This window comes from Ascaphus truei, unplaced genomic scaffold (genome assembly GCF_040206685.1).
Source record: "Ascaphus truei isolate aAscTru1 unplaced genomic scaffold, aAscTru1.hap1 HAP1_SCAFFOLD_1503, whole genome shotgun sequence".
Lineage (NCBI taxonomy): Eukaryota > Metazoa > Chordata > Amphibia > Anura > Ascaphidae > Ascaphus > Ascaphus truei.
This window is the reverse complement of record NW_027454390.1, coordinates 54,906-67,353: the sequence shown is the minus strand read 5'-3', so window position 1 is coordinate 67,353 and position 12,448 is coordinate 54,906. Positions and strand designations below refer to the sequence as shown.

At 60.7% G+C, this 12,448-nt stretch overlaps 1 long non-coding RNA gene across 1 annotated transcript; it reads left to right on the top strand.

The window, feature by feature from the left end:
* Positions 1 to 3,218: 3,218 nt before the first annotated feature.
* On the top strand, positions 3,219 to 11,977 carry LOC142476216 (uncharacterized). The gene is made up of 3 exons (XR_012791443.1): positions 3,219 to 3,374; positions 5,084 to 5,161; positions 10,437 to 11,977. It is a non-coding gene; the product is annotated as an uncharacterized LOC142476216 (long non-coding RNA).
* The last annotated feature ends 471 nt before the right edge of the window (positions 11,978 to 12,448 follow it).

Sequence of the window (12,448 nt, the reverse complement as noted above, 5' to 3'; positions counted from 1 at the left end):
GCGTCCCTCCTCTCTCTCTCTGTGCGTCCCTCCTCTCTCTCTCTGTGCGTCCCTCCTCTCTCTCTCTGTGCGTCCCTCCTCTCTCTCTCTGTGCGTCCCTCCTCTCTCTCTCTGTGCGTCCCTCTCTCTCTCTGTGCGTCCCTCCTCTCTCTCTCTGTGCGTCCCTCCTCTCTCTCTCTGTGCGTCCCTCCTCTCTCTCTCTGTGCGTCCCTCCTCTCTCTCTGTGCGTCCCTCCTCTCTCTCTCTGTGCGTCCCTCCTCTCTCTCTGTGCGTCCCTCCTCTCTCTCTCTGTGCGTCCCTCTCTCTCTCTCTGTGCGTCCCTCCTCTCTCTCTCTCTGTGCGTCCCGTCCCTCCTCTCTCTCTGTGCGTCCCTCCTCTCTCTCTCTCAGTGCGTCCCTCCTCTCTCTCCTCTCTGTGCGTCCCTCCTCTCTCTCTCTGTGCGTCCCTCCTCTCTCTCTCTGTGCGTCCCTCCTCTCTCTCTCTGTGCGTCCCTCCTCTCTCTCTTGTGCGTCCCTCCTCTCTCTCTCTGTGCGTCCCTCCTCTCTCTCTCTGTGCGTCCCTCCTCTCTCTCTCTGTGCATCCCTCCTCTCTCTCTCTCTGTGCGTCCCTCCTCTCTCTCTCTGTGCGTCCCTCCTCTCTCTCTCTGTGCGTCCTCCTCTCTCTCTGTGCGTCCTCCTCTCTCTCTGTCTTCCCTCTCTCTCTGTGCGTTCCCTCCTCTCTCTCTGTGCGTCCCTCCTCTCTCTCTCTGTGCGTCCCTCCTCTCTCTCTCTGTGCGTCCCTCCTCTCTCTCTCTGTGCGTCCCTCCTCTCTCTCTCTGTGCGTCCCTCCTCTCTCTCTCTGTGCGTCCCTCCTCTCTCTCTCTGTGCGTCCCTCCTCTCTCTCTCTGTGCGTCCCTCCTCTCTCTCTCTGTGCGTCCCTCCTCTCTCTCTCTCTGTGCGTCCCTCCTCTCTCTCTCTGTGCGTCCCTCCTCTCTCTCTCTGTGCGTCCCTCCTCTCTCTCTCTGTGCGTCCCTCCTCTCTCTCTCTGTGCGTCCCTCCTCTCTCTCTGTGCGTCCCTCCTCTCTCTCTCTGTGCGTCCCTCCTCTCTCTCTCTGTGCGTCCCTCCTCTCTCTCTCTGTGCGTCCCTCCTCTCTCTCTCTGTGCGTCCCTCCTCTCTCTCTCTCTGTGCGTCCCTCCTCTCTCTCTCTGTGCGTCCCTCCTCTCTCTCTCTCTGTGCGTCCCTCCTCTCTCTCTGTGCGTCCCTCCTCTCTCTCTCTGTGCGTCCCTCCTCTCTCTCTCTGTGCGTCCCTCCTCTCTCTCTGTGCGTCCCTCCTCTCTCTCTCTGTGCGTCCCTCCTCTCTCTCTCTGTGCGTCCCTCCTCTCTCTCTCTGTGCGTCCCTCCTCTCTCTCTGTGCGTCCCTCCTCTCTCTCTCTCTGTGCGTCCCTCCTCTCTCTCTCTGTGCGTCCCTCCTCTCTCTCTCTGTGCGTCCCTCCTCTCTCTCTCTGTGCGTCCCTCCTCTCTCTCTCAGTGCGTCCCTCCTCTCTCTCTCTGTGCGTCCCTCCTCTCTCTCTCTGTGCGTCCCTCCTCTCTCTCTCTGTGCGTCCCTCCTCTCTCTCTGTGCGTCCCTCCTCTCTCTCTCTGTGCGTCCCTCCTCTCTCTCTCTCTGTGCGTCCCTCCTCTCTCTCTCTCTGTGCGTCCCTCCTCTCTCTCTCTGTGCGTCCCTCCTCTCTCTCTCTGTGCGTCCCTCCTCTCTCTCTGTGCGTCCCTCCTCTCTCTCTCTGTGCGTCCCTCCTCTCTCTCTCTGTGCGTCCCTCCTCTCTCTCTCTGTGCGTCCCTCCTCTCTCTCTCTCTGTGCGTCCCTCCTCTCTCTCTCTCTGTGCGTCCCTCCTCTCTCTCTCTGTGCGTCCCTCCTCTCTCTCTGTGCGTCCCTCCTCTCTCTCTCTGTGCGTCCCTCCTCTCTCTCTCAGTGCGTCCCTCCTCTCTCTCTCTGTGCGTCCCTCCTCTCTCTCTCTGTGCGTCCCTCCTCTCTCTCTCTGTGCGTCCCTCCTCTCTCTCTCTGTGTGTCCCTCCTCTCTCTCTCTGTGCGTCCCTCCTCTCTCTCTCTCTGTGCGTCCCTCCTCTCTCTCTCTGTGCGTCCCTCCTCTCTCTCTCTCTCTGTGCGTCCCTCCTCTCTCTCTCTGTGCGTCCCTCCTCTCTCTCTGTGCGTCCCTCCTCTCTCTCTGTGCGTCCCTCCTCTCTCTCTCTGTGCGTCCCTCCTCTCTCTCTCTGTGCGTCCCTCCTCTCTCTCTCTGTGCGTCCCTCCTCTCTCTCTCTGTGCGTCCCTCCTCTCTCTCTGTGTCCCTCCTCTCTCTCTCTGTGCGTCCCTCCTCTCTCTCTGTGCGTCCCTCCTCTCTCTCTGTGCGTCCCTCCTCTCTCTCTCCGTGCGTCCCTCCTCTCTCTCTCTCTGTGTCCCTCCTCTCTCTCTCTGTGCGTCCCTCCTCTCTCTCTCCGTGCGTCCCTCCTCTCTCTCTCTCTGTGTCCCTCCTCTCTCTCTGTGCGTCCCTCCTCTCTCTCTGTGCGTCCCTCCTCTCTCTCTCTGTGCGTCCCTCCTCTCTCTCTCTCTGTGTCCCTCCTCTCTCTCTCTGTGCGTCCCTCCCCTCTCTCTGTGCGTCCCTCCCCTCTCTCTCTCTCTCTGTGCGTCCCTCCTCTCTCTCTCTGTGCGTCCCTCCTCTCTCTCTGTGCGTCCCTCCTCTCTCTCTCTCTGTGCGTCCCTCCTCTCTCTCTCTGTGCGTCCCTCCCCTCTCTCTCTCTCTCTGTACGTCCCTCCTCTCTCTCTGTGCGTCCCTCCTCTCTCTCTCTCTCTCTCTGTGCGTCCCTCCTCTCTCTCTCTGTGCGTCCCTCCTCTCTCTCTCTCTCTCTCTGTGCGTCCCTCCTCTCTCTCTCTGTGCGTCCCTCCTCTCTCTCTCTGTGCGTCCCTCCTCTCTCTCTCTGTGCGTCCCTCCTCTCTCTCTCTCTGTGCGTCCCTCCTCTCTCTCTCTGTGCGTCCCTCCTCTCTCTCTCTGTGCGTCCCTCCTCTCTCTCTCTCTGTGCGTCCCTCCTCTCTCTCTCTCTGTGCGTCCCTCCTCTCTCTCTCTGTGCGTCCCTCCTCTCTCTCTCTGTGCGTCCCTCCTCTCTCTCTCTGTGCGTCCCTCCTCTCTCTCTCTCTGTGCGTCCCTCCTCTCTCTCTCTGTGCGTCCCTCCTCTCTCTCTCTGTGCGTCCCTCCTCTCTCTCTCTCTGTGCGTCCCTCCGTCTCCCCTGCCCCCCTCGCTCTCCTCTCCCCCCCTCCCCCCTCACACACTCTTTTCTTTGCAGCCGCCACCGAAGATTCCAGACAAGCAGCTGGATGAGCGCGAGCACACGATAGAGGAGTGGAAAGGTATCCCTCCGCTATACCCTGCGCGCGTCCTTACCCACAATCCCCTATACCCTGCGCGCGTCCTTACCCACAATCCCCTATACCCTGCGCGCGTCCTTACCCACAATCCCCTATACCCTGCGCGCGTCCTTACCCACAATCCCCTATACCCTGCGCGCGTCCTTACCCACAATCCTCTATACCCTGCGCGCGTCCTTACCCACAATCCTCTATACCCTGCGTGCTTCCTTACCCACAATCCCCTATACCCTGCGCGCGTCCTTACCCACAATCCTCTATACCCTGCGTGCTTCCTTACCCACAATCCCCTATACCCTGCGCGCGTCCTTACCCACAATCCTCTATACCCTGCGCGCGTCCTTACCCACAATCCTCTATACCCTGCGTGCTTCCTTACCCACAATTCTCTATACCCTGCGTGCGTCCTTACCCACAATCCCCTATACCCTGCGCGCGTCCTTACCCACAATCCCCTATACCCAGCGCGCGTCCTTACCCACAATCCTCTATACCCTGCGCGCGTCCTTACCCACAATCCCCTATACCCTGCGCGCGTCCTTACCCACAATCCCCTATACCCTGCGCGCGTCCTTACCCACAATCCCGTTACCCTGCGCGCGTCCTTACCCACAATCCCCTATACACTGCGCGCGTCCTTACCCACAATCCCCTATACCCTGCGCGCGTCCTTAACCACAATCCCCTATACCCTGCGCGCGTCCTTACCCACAATCCCGTTACTCTGCGCGCGTCCTTACCCACAATTTCCTATACACTGCGCGCGTCCTTACCCACAATCCCCTATACCCTGCGCGCGTCCTTACCCACAATCCCCTATACCCTGCGCGCGTCCTTACCCACAATCCCGTTACCCTGCGCGCGTCCTTACCCACAATCCCCTATACACTGCGCACGTCCTTACCCACAATCCCGTTACACTGCGCGCGTCCTTACCCACAATCCCGTTACACTGCGCGCATCCTTACCCACAATCCCGTTACACTGCGCGCGTCCTTACCCACAATCCCGTTACACTGCGCGTCCTTACCCACAATCCCGTTACCCTGCGCGCGTCCTGACCCACAATCCCCTATACACTGCGCACGTCCTTACCCACAATCCCGTTACCCTGCGCGCGTCCTTACCCACAATCCCGTTACACTGCGCGTCCTTACCCACAATCCCATTACCCTGCGCGCGTCCTGACCACAATCCCGTTACACTGCGCGCGTCCTTACCCACAATCCCGTTACACTGCGCGTCCTTACCCACAATCCCGTTACACTGCGCGCGTCCTTACCCACAATCTCGTTACACTGCGCGCGTCCTTACCCACAATCCCGTTACACTGCGCGTCCTTACCCACAATCCCGTTACACTGCGCGTCCTTACCCACAATCCCGTTACACTGCGCGCGTCCTTACCCACAATCCTATTACACTGCGCGTCTTTACCCACAATCCCTTTACACTGTGCACGTCCTTACCCACAATCCCATTACACTGCGCGTCTTTACCCACAATCCCGTTACACTGCGCGCGTCCTTACCCACAATCCCGTTACACTGCGCGCGTCCTTACCCACAATCCCGTTACACTGCGCGCGTCCTTACCCACAATCCCGTTACACTTTGCGCGTATAGTGCTGAACACTGGCTGGTACACGAATGCGCCGCCCCTGCGCTAACGCGGTTATCTGTCCGTTTTCAGAGCTGATATATAAGGAAGTGCTGGACTGGGAGGAGAGAGCCAGGAACGGGGTAATCCGGGGGCAACCGCCTCCTTTAGGTTGGTTTATTCAAATTGTGCCCAGATGTGAGCAGTGAGAAGGGGGGAGAGGAGGAGGAGGGGCAGGGGAGAAGCGGAGAGGTGATTTGGGGGGGGGGGAGTAGAGGGAGGTGATGGGGGGGCTAGGGGGGGAATTAAGGAGGGATGGGTGAAGGAGGAGTCGAGCGGAGAAGCAATGGGATGGGAGAAAGAGGAGATGGGGCAGAGGTGAGGGATGGGGAGATTACAGGCAGAGGTGAGGGATGGAGGGAATACAGGCGGAGGTGAGGGATGGGGGAGTTCAGGCGGAGGTGAGGGATGGGGAGATTACAGGCGGAGGTGAGGGATGGGGAGATTACAGGCGGAGGTGAGGGATGGGGTGATTACAGGCGGAGATGAAGGATGGGGAGATTACAGGCGGAGGTGAGGGATGGGGGGAGTACAGGCAGAGGTGAGGGATGGGGGGAGTACAGGCAGAGGTGAGGGATGGGGGGAGTACAGGCAGAGGTGAGGGATGGGGGGAGTACAGGCAGAGGTGAGGGATGGGGGGAGTACAGTCGGAGGCGAGGGATGGGGAGATTACAGGCGGAAGTGAGGGATGGGGGGATTACAGGCGGAGGTGAGGGATGGGAGGGGGGAGTACAGGCGGAGGTGGGATGGGGGGAGTACAAGCGGAGGTGGGATGGGGGGAGTACAAGCGGAGGTGAGGGGTGGGGAGATTACAGGCGGAGGTGATGGATGGGGGGAGTACAGGCGGAGGTGAGGGATGGGGGGAGTACAGGCGGTGGTGAGGGATGGGGAGATTACAGGCGTAGGTGAGGGATGGGGAGATTACAGGCGGAGGTGAGGGATGGGGAGATTACAGGCGGAGGTGATGGATGGGGGGAGTACAGGCAGAGGTGAGGGATGGGGGGAGTACAGGCAGAGGTGAGGGATGGGGGGAGTACAGGCAGAGGTGAGGGATGGGGGGAGTACAGGCAGAGGTGAGGGATGGGGAGATTACAGGCGGAGGTGAGGGATGGGGAGATTACAGGCGGAGGTGATGGATGGGGGGAGTACAGGCAGTGGTGAGGGAGGGGGGAGTACAGGCAGAGGTGAGGGATGGGGGGAGTACAGGCGGAGGTGAGGGATGGGGGGATTACAGGCGGAGGTGAGGGATGGGAGGGGGGAGTACAAGCGGAGGTGAGGGGTGGGAGGGGGGAGTACAGGCGGAGGTGAGGGGTGGGAGGGGGGGAGTACAGTCGGAGGTAAGGGATGGGGAGATTACAGGCGGAGGTGAGGGATGGGGGGATTACAGGCGGAGGTGAGGGATGGGAGGGGGGAGTACAGGCGGAGGGATGGGAGTGGGGAGTACAGGCGGAGGTGAGAGGTGGGATGGGGGGAGTACAAGCGGAGGGGGGAGTACAGGCGGAGGTGAGGGGTGGGATGGGGGGAGTACAGGTGAGAGGTGGGATGGGAGGAGTACAGGCGGAGGTGAGAGGTGGGATGGGGGGAGTACAGGCGGAGGTGAGAGGTGGGATGGGAGGAGTACAGGCGGAGGTGAGGGATGGGAGGGGGGAGTACAGGCGGAGGTGAGAGGTGGGATGGGGGGAGTACAGGCGGAGGTGGGAGTGGGGAGTACAGGCGTAGGTGAGGGATGGGAGGGGGGAGTACAGGCGGAGGTGAGGGGTGGGATGGGGGGAGTACAGGCGGAGAGATGGGATGGGTGGGGGGAGTACAGGCGTAGGTGAGGGGTGGGATGGGGGGAGTACAGGCGGAGGGATGGGAGGGGGGAGTACAGGCGTAGGTGAGGGGTGGGATGGGGGGAGTACAGGCGGAGGTGAGGGATGGGAGGGGGGAGTACAGGCGATGGGAGGGGGGAGTACAGGCGTAGGTGAGGGGTGGAATGGGGGGAGTACAAGCGGAGGTGAGGGATGGGAGTGGGGAGTACAGGCGGATGGGAAGGGGGAGTACAGGCGTAGGTGAGGGGTGGAATGGGGGGAGTACAAGCGGAGGTGAGGGATGGGAGTGGGGAGTACAGGCGATGGGAGGGGGGAGTACAGGCGGAGGTGAGGGGTGAGAGGTGGGAGGAGCTGCTGACCCCCTGCCCTGCTTTCCCATAGCACAGGTGCAGCAGTAAGTGACAGGTGGGATGGGGGGAGTACAGGCGGAGGTGAGGGTTGGGATGGGGGGAGTACAGGCGGAGGTGAGAGGTGGGATGGGGGGAGTACAGGCGGAGGTGAGGGATGGGAGGGGGGAGTACAGGCGGAGGTGAGGGGTGGGATGGGGGGAGTACAGGCGGAGAGATGGGATGGGTGGGGGGAGTACAGGCGGAGGTGAGGGATGGGAAGGGGGAGTACAGGCGGAGGTGGGATGGGGGGAGTACAAGCGGAGGTGGGATGGGGGGAGTACAAGCGGAGGTGAGGGGTGGGAAGATTACAGGCGGAGGTGAGGGATGGGGAGATTACAGGCGGAGGTGATGGATGGGGGGAGTACAGGCGGAGGTGAGGGATGGGGGGAGTACAGGCGGAGGTGAGGGATGGGGAGATTACAGGCGGAGGTGAGGGATGGGGAGATTACAGGCGGAGGTGAGGGATGGGGGGAGTACAGGCAGAGGTGAGGGATGGGGGGAGTACAGGCAGAGGTGAGGGATGGGGGGAGTACAGGCAGAGGTGAGGGATGGGGAGATTACAGGCGGAGGTGAGGGATGGGGAGATTACAGGCGGAGGTGATGGATGGGGGGAGTACAGGCAGTGGTGAGGGATGGGGGAGTACAGGCAGAGGTGAGGGATGGGGGGAGTACAGGCGGAGGTGAGGGATGGGGGGATTACAGGCGGAGGTGAGGGATGGGAGGGGGGAGTACAGGCGGAGGTGAGAGGTGGGATGGGGGGAGTACAAGCGGAGGTGAGGGGTGGGAGGGGGGAGTACAGGCGGAGGTGAGGGGTGGGAGGGGGGGAGTACAGTCGGAGGTAAGGGATGGGGAGATTACAGGCGGAGGTGAGGGATGGGGGGATTACAGGCGGAGGTGAGGGATGGGAGGGGGGAGTACAGGCGGAGGGATGGGAGTGGGGAGTACAGGCGGAGGTGGGAGGGGGGAGTACAGGCGGAGGTGAGGGGTGGGATGGGGGGAGTACAGGTGAGAGGTGGGATAGGAGGAGTACAGGCGGAGGTGAGAGGTGGAATGGGAGGAGTACAGGCGGAGGTGGGAGTGGGGAGTACAGGCGGAGGTGAGGGATGGGAGGGGGGAGTACAGGCTTAGGTGAGAGGTGGGATGGGGGGAGTACAGGCGGAGGTGGGAGTGGGGAGTACAGGCGGAGGTGAGGGATGGGAGGGGGGAGTACAGGCGTAGGTGAGGGGTGGGATGGGGGGAGTACAGGCGGAGAGATGGGATGGGTGGGGGGAGTATAGGCGTAGGTGAGGGGTGGGATGGGGGGAGTACAGGCGGAGGTGAGGGATGGGAGGGGGGAGTACAGGCGTAGGTGAGGGGTGGGATGGGGGGAGTACAAGCGGAGGTGAGGGATGGGAGTGGGGAGTACAGGCGGATGGGAGGGGGGAGTACAGGCGTAGGTGAGGGGTGGGATGGGGGGAGTACAAGCGGAGGTGAGGAATGGGAGTGGGGAGTACAGGCGATGGGAGGGGGGAGTACAGGCGGAGGTGAGGGGTGGGAGGGGGGAGTACAGGCGGAGGTGAGCGGTGGGAGGGGGGAGTACAGGCGGAGAGATGGGATGGGAGGTGGGATGTACAGGCGTAGGTGAGGGATGGGAGGTGGGAGGAGCTGCTGACCCCCTGCTCTGCTTTCCCATAGCACAGGTGCAGCAGTAAGTGACGGGTGGGATGGGGGGAGTACAGGCGGAGGTGAGGGGTGGGGTGGGGTGGGAGGAGCTGCTGACCCCCTGTCCTGCTTTCCCATAGCACAGGTGCAGCAGTAAGTGACGGGTGGGATGGGGGGAGTACAGGCGGAGGTGAGGGGTGAGAGGTGGGAGGAGCTGCTGACCCCCTGCCCTGCTTTCCCATAGCACAGGTGCAGCAGTAAGTGACGGGTGGGATGGGGGGAGTACAGGCGGAGGTGAGGGGTGGGATGGGGGGAGTACAGGCGGAGGTGAGGGGTGGGAGGGGGGGAGTACAGGCGGAGGTGAGGGGTGGGAGGTGGGAGGAGCTGCTGACTCCCTGCCCTGCTTTCCCATAGCACAGGTGCAGCAGTAAGTGACGGGTGGGAGGGGGGAGTACAGGCGGAAGTGAGGCGTGGGATGGGGGAGTACAGGCGGAGGGAAGGGAGTGGGGAGTACAGGCGGAGGTGAGGGGTGGGATGGGGGGAGTACAGGCGGAGGTGAGGCGTGGGATGGGGGAGTACAGGCGGAGGTGAGGGGTGGGAGGTGGGAGGAGCTGCTGACTCCCTGCCCTGCTTTCCCATAGCACAGGTGCAGCAGTAAGTGACGGGTGGGAGGGGGGAGTACAGGCGGAAGTGAGGCGTGGGATGGGGGAGTACAGGCGGAGGGAAGGGAGTGGGGAGTACAGGCGGAGGTGAGGGGTGGGATGGGGGGAGTACAGGCGGAGGTGAGGCGTGGGATGGGGGAGTACAGGCGGAGGTGAGGGGTGAGAGGTGGGAGGAGCTGCTGACTCCCTGCCCTGCTTTCCCATAGCACAGGTGCAGCAGTAAGTGACGGGTGGGATGGGGGGAGTACAGGCGGAGGTGAGGGATGGGAGGGGGGGAGTACAGGCGGTGGTGAGGCGTGGGAGGGGGGGAGTACAGGCGGAGGGAAGGGAGTGGGGAGTACAGGCGGAGGTGAGGGATGGGAGGGGGGAGTACAGGCGGAGGGAAGGGAGTGGGGAGTACAGGCGGAGGTGAGGCGTGGGATGGGGGAGTACAGGCGGAGGTGAGGGGTGGGATGGGAGGTGGGAGGAGCTGCTGACCCCCTGCCCTGCTTTCCCATAGCACAGGTGCAGCAGTAAGTGACGGGTGGGATGGGGGGAGTACAGGCGGAGGTGAGGGGTGGGATGGGGGGAGTACAGGCGGAGGTGAGGGATGGGAGGGGGGGAGTACAGGCAAAGGTGAGGGGTGGGAGGGGGGAGTACAGGCGGAGAGATGGGATGGGAGGGGGGAGTACAGGCGGAGGTGAGGGGTGGGATGGGGGGAGTACAGGCGGAGAGATGGGATGGGAGGGGGGAGTACAGGCGTAGGGGTGGGATGGGGGGAGTACAGGCGGATGGGAGGGGGGGAGTACAGGCGGTGGTGAGGCGTTGGAGGGGGGGAGTACAGGCGGAGGTGAGGGGTGGGAGGTGGGAGGAGCTGCTGACCCCCTGCCCTGCTTTCCCATAGCACAGGTGCAGCAGTAAGTGACGGATCCCAGCCTCGGACTTCCTCCTCCTCCTCGGCTGATGCATCCTCCATGTCCACGGACCCCACGCTGCCCTCGGACACAGACAGCAGCCTTGAAACCTCCGCCGGGTCCCTGGGGTGCTGTCGATGACTCTGGGGGAGGGGTTTGGGTGGGGGGAGGTGAGGGAGACCTCCAGGGTAGCACAATTTGGGGGGGGGGGGGAATTGCCACTGGTATTATGTTATAGTGAATATTATTAACCCCCTAGCTGCCTGAAACATAAAATCACACGGGGTTAAAGTTGGTTGGGGCACTGTTAACCCATTCAGTGCTGAAGGACCCGGTAAGCAGTGCCCTGCTGTCCCCTTTAGCACTAAAGGGGTTAAAACGGGCACGGCGGGATGTCTTTTATTGCTGTAATTTGGCCGCTTAGATTAGGAGTGGGGGGCCACCAACAGGCCAGGTATTCGGGATATCCCTGCTTCAGCACAGGTGGCCCAATCGGTGGACTGCACCACCTGTGCTAAATCAGAGATATCCCGAATACCTGGCCTGTTGGTGGCCCCTGAGGACAGGAGTTGACCAGTCCTGATCTAAGTGCTGAAGGTCTGCCCCAGAGTATGTCTGGTAATATTATTATTATAGTTATTATTGTTATTATTATTATTATTATTATTGTGGGGGTGCTCGGACTTCCTGAGAAAAGGTCACTTTTTGGTCCTGATTGTCTTGAAACGGTTATTTTTGCTTCTCCTGCTGGTGCTGCTCAGACTCGGGTTATATATTATATTATCATTGTTTTCCCCCAGAATGTGTCAGATCTGTTTCACATCGTAATCATTTCATCTTTTATGCGATTATTTCCACGCGCGTTTCCCCCGACCCCGGTAAAGTGCCGGGGGGCAGAGGCGATACCCCTCACTGTGCACTCAGTACGGACCAGAGCCCCCCCATACACCTAAAGGGAACCCCGATACCTGTGCAGCGTAAAACAAAGGCGTCCAGCTGCAAACCATGGCGGCGCTCATCAAATACCGCCGCAACATACACAGCGCGCCTCATATCCAGCCACGGGCGCAGAGGCAGCCATCTTAAGTGTGACCCCCAGGAAATGCCATTTCTTATTACTGTGTTTTATTTATTTTTACTGGGAGTTTGCAGAGCGGAGACTGATCTCCGCGTTACTCTGAAGAGACACTGTTTAGTTTATATGAATATTTTTATTTTTGTTGAGAATAAACGCACCGCACCTCGCTGGACTTTTCCGTGTTCTCAGGCGCACGTTCCGTGTTTCCCCGCAGTTAGTCTTCCGCGTCCCATGGAAGAGTCACCGTCATCCTGTTCCTTTCGCCGTCTAAATGTGCCGTGTCACTGGTCTTTAATCCCTTCCTTCCGTGTAATGGTAGCGCACGATTGGATCACGCGGAGCTCAGCGCGTTCTGCCCGCGCTCGCTGCACAGAGAGCCGGGAATCCGTCTGCAGGGCGTGGCAACGGTAACCATGTCGTCCGACTCATAATAAAAGATCCATGTTGGGAAAACAGTTCTCCGGAGTGTTTGTGTGCGCGTCGCCCGGCAGCCATCTTTAATGTGTGCGTGCGTATATCTGAGAGGTAGCTGTGCGTGGAGATTCCTTAATCTTGGGCTGGGACAGTGGTGTCTGCCGTTCCCCTTCCCGATGTTTTACACCTAAGCAGACTGAGTAATTAGTAATGAATCTCAATGCTCTGCAGCCTCCCTCAGTATCTCTAACAGTTTCATAAGTAACATACAGATCCAGGCGGCCGGGACCCTGGCTGAGAAGCAGCCCGGCGAGACGTCGCCTCCCAGGTTGTATTTAGGATCCTTCGTGTTTATCCCAAAGTGCATTAAACACCCGTTCTGTATTCGATTGTACCACCTCTGCCGGTAGGCGGTTCCAGGAGTGCCAAGAAACACAAAATAAACTATAAATAGCAGAATTAGTAGCCGGCGGCTTGAGTCTGACAGATGGGGTGAAACAGGACTTGCTC